The 9,936-nt window shown below is 41.4% G+C and overlaps 1 protein-coding gene across 1 annotated transcript in view; it reads left to right on the top strand.

Moving 5' to 3' along the window:
- The first annotated feature begins 4,459 nt into the window (after nt 1-4,459).
- Nucleotides 4,460-9,936, top strand: part of LOC105836559 (tyrosine-protein kinase RYK) — a 90,317-nt gene continuing 84,840 nt past the window's right edge. Inside the window, exon 1 of the mRNA XM_036289296.1 lies at nt 4,460-4,581. The gene's annotated coding sequence lies outside the window, so the exon portion shown is untranslated. The remainder of the gene's footprint in view (nt 4,582-9,936) is intronic.

Raw genomic sequence — 9,936 nt, 5'->3', positions numbered from 1 at the left:
AAGCAGTTTAATTATATATTTTGTATTACATTTTGATGAAACATTATTATATATTGTAAAATAAATATGATATGAAAAGAGTAATAAGTTATACACACAAATGAAAATAAAATAATACGTGTGCAAAAAAAAGGATCGCCGGTGGGCGTAGCGGAGAATTTTTTTAGATTAATTTGTTTTCGTTGGAAAAGTTTGAGTTAAATCTAAAATTGAAAGTATGATTCAATTTATAAAAAAATTTAGTCAAAATACAATCTAACCGTAATGATATTTGCTAGCAAAATAAAGCAACTTGTGTAAAAAAAATTAGATTTCTTATACATTTTTTTACCGTGATAAAATAATACGGTAAGTGAAAGAATGTCAATTTCACAAAGTTTGTAGACTTGATTAGTGACGAAACAAATTTATTATTAATTGTTTTTTAAACCTTATAACAAAGTTATGTTTCTCATTAGAAGTATCTCTTGATACGTTTTGGTTAAACATAAGAGTACGGTCAGTGTGTGTAGTCGATCAATCACAGCGATCAAACGTTTGTGGATATTATATATTTAGTTTGTCTTGATTTAATCAGGAATTTGGTGGAGTGTTTATTTGACTCTCTCCGAAAGTTACCTGCATGGCGATTGAGATAACATTATTAATGTAATTACACATTAATCTACATGTCGTTAACTGTGTTGACAAAATTGTTTCTTTTATTATATATATATATATATATATATATATATATATACAATTAAAACGGGAATTTAATTTTATTAAATGTATTCGTATTTCTTAAAATCTTAATATAAGAGAGTTTAGTTGAAAATTTACAGGTACGAAATTAGAATGATGAAGAAATAAAAAAAATGCAATTAAGAAAAATTATATGTAAAGAGCTGCAAGAGCTAGAATTAGTTTTCACTTCGTCAGTGGTAATTCACATAAATGCTGGAGTCGGTGTAATATACACAAAGATGCATATCGCTTATCAATAAGCGTACAATCCGAAATATAGTTGCTCGCAATGTGTTGAATTGTGAAAATCATAATAATTCAGTCTGGAACGCTGGAAATCCCCGGCGGCATTAAGTTGAAATAAGAGGGACGACGAGGAAGAAATATAAATGTAAATATTAATACAGAGAGAGTCGGGCTACTATATGGGTCTTAAGAGCCGAGGGGAGACTTCCTTCACGGGCTTGCTTCCCTAGCCTCTTTCGTTCGCTCAAATATTTAATGGATTCGGCTAGATCCACTCTTAGCTTTAGGTATATTCGTGTAACTTTTCTATATGTGTGTAGATTGAGTCCGTGTGTGCCGTCCAATTTATATACGCACATATATATGCTGTACGCTCGCGTGATTCTGCGCGGAGCTCAAACTATATTCTCAGGAGTTTGGAGTCGATTCACATTTTTGCCCCTGGTAAAATTACTTTTGTAATCAAGTAGAATGCACTTTTCGACAACAAATCAAATTACATCGAACGATATGTCGTTCGTGTAACGGCAGAACGTTATATTAAAAATATCACCTGGATAAACTAGAATAGATATATTCTCAAAATTTCACAGTAAATCAATAAGACATTTATTGATTTATTATTAAAAAAGTTATAAAAATAGAGAAATGGAGTACAGTTAAAGATGTAATTATATGAAATTTCAGATACAAAAATTTTCTTTCTCTTTCTTCCTGCTTTATATTGTTTCCTCAAAACAAGAATTAATAAATTATTGACATTTTCTTGTTGCGCAGTCTGCGGTCTCGCTGCACGCTATGCAGCCTTTTTTTTTCACGGTCGTAGCCAAAGGTATTTCGTTTGTGTATCGAGCGTCAATGTCATCGCATCGACGAGCCGTCAATATTAGATCACTTCGCGAACTCGTGAAGCATCTGTTTGCGTGTAAGCTCGAGGGAAAGCGCGATTCCACGAAGGAAAGAGCGAAGGAACGAACGAAAAACGGTCTTTAATTATTTGCGATCGGCTCGGGCGAGTCCCGCGGGTGTGTTCCGCCGAGTTCGACGGAGAGTTAATTAATCCCGCGGTATAATTAAAGCGCCGTTTTGTCGAGCATCGCGGAGGGGTAGGGTGGAAGGGGACAGAAAATGGCCCGTTCTCTCTCTCTCTCTCTCTCTCAAAGTTAAACTCTACGAAGATCAAATCGTGAATCCGAGGCTGCGAACTGTCCGGGACTCGCCAGGGAGTGGAAAGGAAGTGGACTCTGCGTCACGACAGGGGTAGTCGGGGACCGATTTAATTAAATTCTAACGCTTTCGGAGAACGCGCGCGTGTGAGCGGCGTCGATCGCGCGCCGATACCACCGCGCCGACCTTCCCCTTCTACGATTGCCGCACGGAAAGAGAGAGAGAGAAAGAGAGAGAGAGAGGAATCGACGTGATTCGGGCGAGGCCGTGCGAAATTATTTCTTTCGTCGTTACGTTACCTCCGCGCATTCGTTGTGTCGGGCTAAAGCTCGTCGGTGACGATATTGCGCTCTGACGAGGCCAGGGAATACGAACACGCGGGCGCACAGATAGAAAAGGGTGAGCGGGGAAGGGACGGAGGACGGGGGACCATTACGGTGGGATTTCATGACTCCAAGTGGATTGAAAGTTTTTGATGTTATTGGACGCCGAACGTCAATTTCGTTGTTGCGTCGAGTCGTGACGATCGTTAATCGGTACTTTGTTGCCGTCACGTCAATAACGAGTCCGATAGAATTGTGTGCGAGCGACAAAGGTTTCCGGTATTATTTCGAAATTATATCGTAAATCCGATTCATTTCACGTGCCGCGGAACACGTCGCGGAAATGCCCGCTCGTTTCGCGAGAAGAAACTCCATTCCCGATTTTTCTGCGTTCGGGTTCGCGCCGGGCGTTGCTATGAAATGGATTGCTAATTTTTTTTTTTTTACTTTTCCGCACTGTACAATTCTCGCGAATAAATTTTGCGTGTCCTCGCGAACGTGTACATCGTTTAGAAATATCAGCTTAAAACGAAAATTTTCCCCTTCACATTGGATTTTTATATCCTGACACATGTATGACGTTCGTCACCGCAAATAGACGTTTTTCCGTTAATATCTATAATACAATTAATTAAATACAGATTTAACACGCAACAAAATGACTTCAAATCTGATAGATGTTGCGGGTCTTGTGCGCGCGTGTTCATTGCAAAATAAATCGTCCATTTTGCTATTCGCGGAAAAATATTATGCATATTTAAAACGGCCGGTGTTTTGCATAAAAGATTTGTTGTTTATTCTACCGTGTGCTATTGCTCTATATATCTCTGAAAATTTAACAATTGACAAAATCGTGTGGATATTATAAATGTGCAAAGTCCTTGATGGAAGCGTTTTCCATGGAGATATGGAATCATCGCGCGGTTGCTCTATTTCCGACCGTCAGGATGATACTCGGTGGCCGCAAATATTTGCTAATTACAGGATAACGTCGTCTATAACTGTAAAAGCTATATAGCTGGTGATTACTGGACAGTATCGCTTTTGATCTCGAGCGTTACCGGTGATCACGCGGATCACGTTCAACGCGGCTCGTGCCTCTCGAGTGGCAGAGGCGGGCGCGCCTTTGCGCGATTTTTCAATCGCGGGTACAATATTCCGGCGGCGGCGGCGGCGCAAAACCGGATGAACTTGGAAAAAAGCGCGTGGCGGTTATAGTTTTTCGTGCGCCGATGCACATTCCCTCGCTATATCCTCGGCGTGCGTTTTTCGCGACGGTTATTCCCCCCTGTCTATTTTCGGCGACGTAACTTTTGTAGACTGTACCCGAGATTCACGCGATGCACGCACTGTTTTTCCAGCAATCCGTCACACGTACGATGCATAATGCCGCGTTCCGTATTCGCGGTATAGGCGGACTGCCGCGTGATAGGCGCAAGCGCGACCGGACTCGTCGTCGAAACGACGGCGGACGTACGGTCGCTCGGCGTTCAGTCGAGCACCGACGCCGTCGACGGCGACGTCGTCTCCTCCCTTGCGCCCCAGAACGTTACCCCGTTAAATCCTCCTCGTCGTGCTTCACCGCAAGTGCCATGTGATCTCTGTCCCGAGGACGCGCGCGATTATGAACGGACTTGCGACAGAGAACGCGCGCGAGGAAGCTATCGAAGAAAACTTTGGCAACCATTGAAAATTCGCTTTTCTCTACGTCCCGGGATGCGGACGAAACTTTTTTTTTTTTACATAATGTCTGTTACACGATGATCACGAAGGGCGCTGAATTCTCGCGGGCGCAGTAAACGAGAGACTTGCGTATCTCGAGGGGGTGGCGCGAGAAATGGCAGGGCACGTCCGTGGATGGAACCACGTGCGTGCGGTCGGTGCCAAAGGGAACGACGGGATTTTCCTGCGATTCTCGACGACGCGGTGTTGAAGTTGAAACTAACTTAACTGATTAGGTAGGTGCGTGGCACGTACGGAGCATGTGAGACAATGCGGTGGTGTGGTGGTCCCTGCGATCTCCTGCGGCGCAAGATTCTCGTTCTCCTCGTACTGATCGGCTGCACCGATGGCTATTTTAATATATTCATCAGCCATTCTCAGGTCATGAAGCTTTTAGGTATGTAGGATTTCGATGTTGACACAGCGCAAATATGAGAAGGAAATAGAGGGAACGAATTCATAAGTTGATTGTCACCGGAATGAAGCTGAATTTATTTCGGTTTATAAATTTGAATAAAATATAAATTATTATGTATTAAAAATATATTTGAAAGTGCATACGTATGAAAAAAAAGAAGAAAAATACCTGCATATTTTGTTAATTCGGTTTCATTCTCATATTTTATTCACGGTGTTGACCTGTTCAATTGCATCCGTGATTTTCACAACATATGAAACTTTTAATACAAATTTTTTGTTCAAATAAAAATAAATTTCACATATTTATTTATTTTTTTTTTATTAATATTGGAATATGAACTTCGAATAATAGGAATATTATGCATTTTATTTATATTTAATGTAAAATTTCTTGAAGCCTTAGTTTTCATACTTTTTCGTGCGATTCAATTCGTACAAAACTTTAATAAAAACCGTTTTTACTAAGTTTACGTGTTTAAGTTTGCGTGCAACTAGAAATTATTTAAAATTTATTACGAACAAATTCACTAACCTTGAAACCAACGTACTCATTCAACATCGATTATAGAGCAATTTTTAATTATACCTGATTTATTAATAGAGCAATCTATTCTTTTCTTGCGAGAAATCTTTCTTGTAACACCGTGTCATCCTAATTCCATGCATTAGTTGCAAAAGCGTTAAAATGCACGTCTCGTCTGCCCTGCATTCTTTTTATTTTATTTTATTTTATTTAAACTCTCACGTACACTTTTGCGTGGCGGTAAATATGAAAATTTCCTCTTTGGCGGCTCGTTAACAGGTCCCATTACAATTGTGCGTCGGAGTGTTTTCTGAAACGAAAGCCGGTAAACGCGTGAAAAAAGGTTGACAGACAGAATCTGTAAAACCGGACGATTACTATGTTGTCGCGCCGGTGCTTGTGCATGAAATTGCAAGCAATGGTAAAAATTGCTTGAAATATAATGTAAATAAAAAAAAAAGATTAAAAGTGACGTAACGGGAAAGTTGTTAAGAGAATTAGTTTTAATACATCGTTAAAAAATCAGAGATATTTCTCGAAAATAATTAATACAAAACTTTGATGACAGTTATTTTTGTTACTTAAGTGCATTTTTAAATAAATATTATTTCAAATTTATTACAAGCTTGCTGCGTAATTAGAATCTCGTATGTAAAATTTTAATATATTTACAAATAGAATTTCGAATTATTGAGAAAAAATTCTAGAGTAAATTCCCGACACATCTCGATGTTACGAGTAAGGATGTTATGAATTCTGTATATTAAATAAAAAAAGATAAGATTCTGAAAATTCTATGGAATATTAATAGTTTTGTTGTATAAAAATTGATGGTTTAATTTTAAAAGAGAGAGATTGTTAACGTTTTTTTTTATTTTAGCGCAAGCGAAGGCATATGTGCGCACCATAAGCACAATAATGTTAATTAGCATCGGAATATTCTCTTTCTGCTTTCACGTTTATAATTGCGAGCCATTTGTGATTGTGTTATCCCTTGTACCTTATCTAATTCCGTCTCTTTACCGTTCGCATCGTTTTGCATCCCCAGCGCGCAATTAACGCGATTGTAACGCGTCGCGAGGGAAAAACTCTTTTGCGACTCCTCGTCGTCGGGCACGGGTTTTAACAAACAAACGCGGGCGAAAAAACCTTGGGTCGTGTGCGGTGGATCGAGGAAGGGTCGAGAGGGAGGAAGGGGGAGGACGGAACCGTACTTTGTGGCACCGCGAGTTGCGGCAAAATCGCGGAACGACATGAGAGAGAGAGAGAGAGAGAGTGAATTAGCGCCGGGATCGCTTATGGCGGGCGTGTGGAGTGTCATTTCAGCAATTTGCGGCACGAGCCACTCGTTTTAATGGTCGGTACCCTCCCCCCCCCTCCGGCCATATACCGGGCCGAGAATTCACGCGCACCTAAGAGAGAAAAAGTCTCCGTTCCATTCGATATCACTTTACGGCACGATGATTCATGTCCGCGCGCGCCATACTATACCCGAGTGTTCTCTACTGGACGTCGCTCGATTGGGTCGGAGGCACGATGAGAACGACACGGTCGACCGGTCGGTCGGGTCGGTCGATCGGTCGGATGGGCGGAGGGTCGGAGAGAGAGAGAGAAAAAAAAAGTAGTATCGCCGTATTTACGAGCGGCCGGCGGCTCGTGACTCTTCGAAAATCGAGGCAATCCGGCGGTCGCGACACTCTGAATGGCAGAGCGAGCGATCCGACACGTTTCGCTGGACGCGTGTGCTGCACAGCGGTATATAAATTGCGCCACGGCACTTTCGTACATTTCACGTTAATCGCGAAATATGGCGCACTGGCGAGTGTGCAAAAAAAAGGGGGGAAAGAGGTTATAGAAGTAAATTTGTTCGCGGGTCGCGAACTGAAAGCACACGGGTCGGCGCGAAGTTTAACGCATTTTTAAAAAAATTTTTAGTATCCGGCGTAGTCAGCTTTGACGACAATTGCATATTTACTCGTTAGAAGTATTAATATCGAAGTCCGGCCAATCTTCAACGAAATATATTATAATTTAAATACAGATAGAATTACGGTATGAACATGTAATTGAGAGAAAAAGATAATGCGTGCAAAAGCGAAATGATGGCTGTTAAAATTGGAGGCAAGCATAGTGTTGAATGTATCATTCTTTTAAAAAAATTTGTACAATAATTTTATTTCTCTCTCTGTCATCTTTTAAAAGTGAAATAAGAATTTTTTAAAAAATTATACATGTATAAATATATCGATTCATTTTTAAATGAATGCAGTCTTTTATTTTACTATTACTAATTTACGTGATTTTACTATTAATTATAAAAGCGAAGTGAACTCATATAGCTGATTATTGTTTCATTTTATAGTTCACGTAACGTCGAGCGTACCGCAAATTTAGCAAAGAGGACGGTAGCTCCATTTCTTAAACGAGTCTATTTTTCAAGTGCCCCGAGCGGCCGCGGATCTCTAGATACCGGGTAATCTTCGTCACATTTCGGATTCCGCCGTCGGGGGCGGGGAGCGGGGAGGGGGAGGGGGACGATGGGAAAGTGAAAGGGTTGCTCCTGAGAGGAGGTAAGCGGCGGGGCAAGTTTCGTCGCCGAGGCTCTCGAAAGTCACTTAACTTAGATTGCACGAGCGAAATGACTTTACTTCCCCGGAAAACTTCGTTCCGTTGGAAAGGCATCTCTTCTCTGCAAGCACCAAAAAAGAAAGAGAAAGAGAGAGAGAGAGAGAGAAGAGAGAGAAAAAAAGAAACAGAGAAATAAGGAGAAAAAAAGGGGAAAGCTGACAAAGATAAAGAAAGGCGGCATGTGTGCGCGAGAAAGGCGGTCGAAGGTGGTGTGTTACGTGGAAGAGAGTAAAGGGACAGGAGGGGGAGAGGCGAAGGAGAGAAAATACCGTACCTCCGCGAGCGCGCGCACCCTCGTCCTTTGCGAGGACGAAGATACGAGTCGACTATTACCTGACACCTCCGTGCGGATTCAGCATTTACTTCGAGTTCGGAACGTTTACACGGGGTTTGCTCTGATTGGGCAGGGGATTTCTCACCGTGTGATGAAAGGCGCGGGATGAGCTTGCGCTTTGAAGTAATATCCTTATTCTTCGAATGGAGTTGTCTCTCGGCAACCCGGATTTACTACCGAAATTGCTTCGCGCTAGTCAACTGGTCTCACGGCTTCAAGCAGTGTAGAGTATCGTGTTTTCCTCCTCGACGAAGTCATTTGGAGGTAATATAATTCTCGTAAATAGCGTACATACGTACTCTGTGCTTTCTTTCCATTTTACGTTGGCTTTTATATCGGACGACAAATCTAATTTACGTTTACATGTATGACAAGGCAAATTAAATCAAAAGGTATTACAGAATATGATTAAGATAGCAAGAGGTGCCCCAGATTTATGAAGAAATACAGACTATTTCTTTTAAATTTAGATTTATTTATTGGATTGACGGTATTGATGTTCGCGTTTATCGTACGTGTACAGGTTTTAGGAATTGTTACACGTAATAAGCAGGGACTTCGGAATCGTCCCTAGAATTGATTTTTAATTTACTCTCGTATACACATACACACACGCACACACGCACAAGTACCATGCACTCTCGTTGCAATCGTCTACGTATGTTTGTCCTGTCTGGACCACGAAACGCTCCGACAAACAACCGACAACGTGTTCATTGCCGTCGACTATCGGACTAGTGAAACGACCCTTGTCGATTCCCCAGGCTCCAGCCACGTTGCTGGATACGCGCGACATGAGAAAATCGATTATTCCGCAAGAACACTCGTTAAAAAAAAGCGTTACGCGAAAAGATTATCACGTACATTCAAAAAGTGACCTTGCACGTTTCTGACACACATGCATTTTTTAACGTTAACATTTTTGTGCTCGGGCTCCAATTTACCATTTTTATTTCATATCAATTAAGCATATGGTTTTTTTTTACAAATTTTTATTAAACTTAAAATTGCGCTGTTCTATTTATTTGAAAATATATTATTCAAAAACATTGTGTATGCGTGACCGCATTTCTACGAGGGCTATTTAAAAATAATCATTCATGACGTAATAACGTGAGAAACGGATACTTCACGTGTGTGATCAGTCTAATTTCTTTATGCAATTTTGACGTTTCAAAATTGAAGGAATTAGGGCGTCCAATTTTCTCGCCCGTTGAACAAATTGCTTCCACTCTGGAACGGTTCCTTTCGCCTCTGGTTTTCCCCGGTTTATCTAGTTACTGATCACGAGCAATTCGCTAGCAATTTCTTCTATATTAGATGAACGTCGTCCAGCATAATTCCTCACTTGAAATTTCTATCTAAAAAATTATTAATATTTAATATCAACACACACGCACGTCCGTATCAATTTAACCCCGTGCAGGCGCTGGCTGGTGTGGCAAGGTGTAACAGCGTTAGCCTAAATTGCAGTAGTTTGCCAACGGGTAGATCCGGCCGTACGATAACGTAAACCGCCCATGGTTTATAGCCGCGCGAGCGAACCTCCCGCGTGTGCGTTCGCATTCACGCATACTCGCGCGATCCGCGGCTGAACGTGCGGAGAGCATCACGCACGATCGTCGTGTAGGAGCCGACTGCCGCTCCGTGTCTCTTTGGCCGCGCGTTACCGTAAAGCCCCTTGATCCAACGATAATAGATTAATTAATACGTCTTTCCTGTAATTGACGGCGTTTACGCCGTCGCGTTTCCGCCTTTCGCAAGTGCGACATATTGGGGAAGGGTTTGTGTAGATAAGCACGGTGGCGATGATGATAGATGTGGTGTCTCTTTCTTTTTTTCTTGAG

Source organism: Monomorium pharaonis, chromosome 7 (assembly GCF_013373865.1).
Source record: "Monomorium pharaonis isolate MP-MQ-018 chromosome 7, ASM1337386v2, whole genome shotgun sequence".
NCBI classification, from domain to species: domain Eukaryota; kingdom Metazoa; phylum Arthropoda; class Insecta; order Hymenoptera; family Formicidae; genus Monomorium; species Monomorium pharaonis.
This window is presented reverse-complemented; position numbering and strand designations above follow the sequence as displayed.